At 26.1% G+C, this 785-nt stretch overlaps 1 protein-coding gene across 1 annotated transcript in view; it reads left to right on the top strand.

The window, feature by feature from the left end:
* LOC140918680 (uncharacterized) overlaps positions 1-785 on the top strand; it is a 3,483-nt gene that overhangs the window by 1,243 nt on the left and 1,455 nt on the right. The gene's annotated exons all lie outside the window — the stretch shown is intronic.

Here is a 785-nt window from a genome sequence, read left to right as displayed (position 1 = left end):
GATAGTGAATTTGATAATTATTTTAGGATAGTGAATTTGATAATTATTTTAGGATAGTGAATTTGATAATTATTTTAGGATAGTGAATTTGATAATTATTTTAGGATAGTGAATTTGATAATTATTTTAGGATAGTGAATTTGATAATTATTTTAGGATAGTGAATTTGATAATTATTTTAGGATAGTGAATTTGATAATTATTTTAGGATAGTGAATTTGATAATTATTTTAGGATAGTGAATTTGATAATTATTTTAGGAGTGAATTTGATAATTATCTTAAAAGTGAATTTGATAATTATTTTAAGATTGTGAATTAGATATATATATCTTTTGATATGTACCATGTTCTCAAAAGCAATACGGCCTAGTATCAAAATAATACTTAAACATGGAAGAGATATCAAGCTTCCTGATCATGTCAAGTTTAAATAAAATTTGTAGTTCTTATGTAGTTCTTATATCATACTTAGTTAAATAAAATTTGATTATAGTAATATGTGTGTTTAACGGTATTAAATATATTTTGAATTTTATTACAATAGTAGATAAATTATCAATGTATTATTAATGAATTAATTAATTACCTGTTGGAGCAAGTAACTAATTTGTAATTGGTTGTTGCGTTGATTTATTCTCGCTCGTGGACTGTTAGAGACGGTGGTTGGCAAAGACGCGACACGTTAAATCAGCAGATCGGTTTCGTTGGGAAAAATCTTCAGCCAAGGTAAGGGGTGGGATGAGGTTCGATATTATGAGTATAAAATAAAGTGAGATGAACGGG

The sequence above is a fragment of the Cicer arietinum genome, chromosome 1 (assembly GCF_000331145.2).
Source record: "Cicer arietinum cultivar CDC Frontier isolate Library 1 chromosome 1, Cicar.CDCFrontier_v2.0, whole genome shotgun sequence".
Lineage (NCBI taxonomy): Eukaryota > Viridiplantae > Streptophyta > Magnoliopsida > Fabales > Fabaceae > Cicer > Cicer arietinum.
Note: the sequence above shows the minus strand (reverse complement) of the source record. Positions and strands in the feature narration are given on the sequence as shown.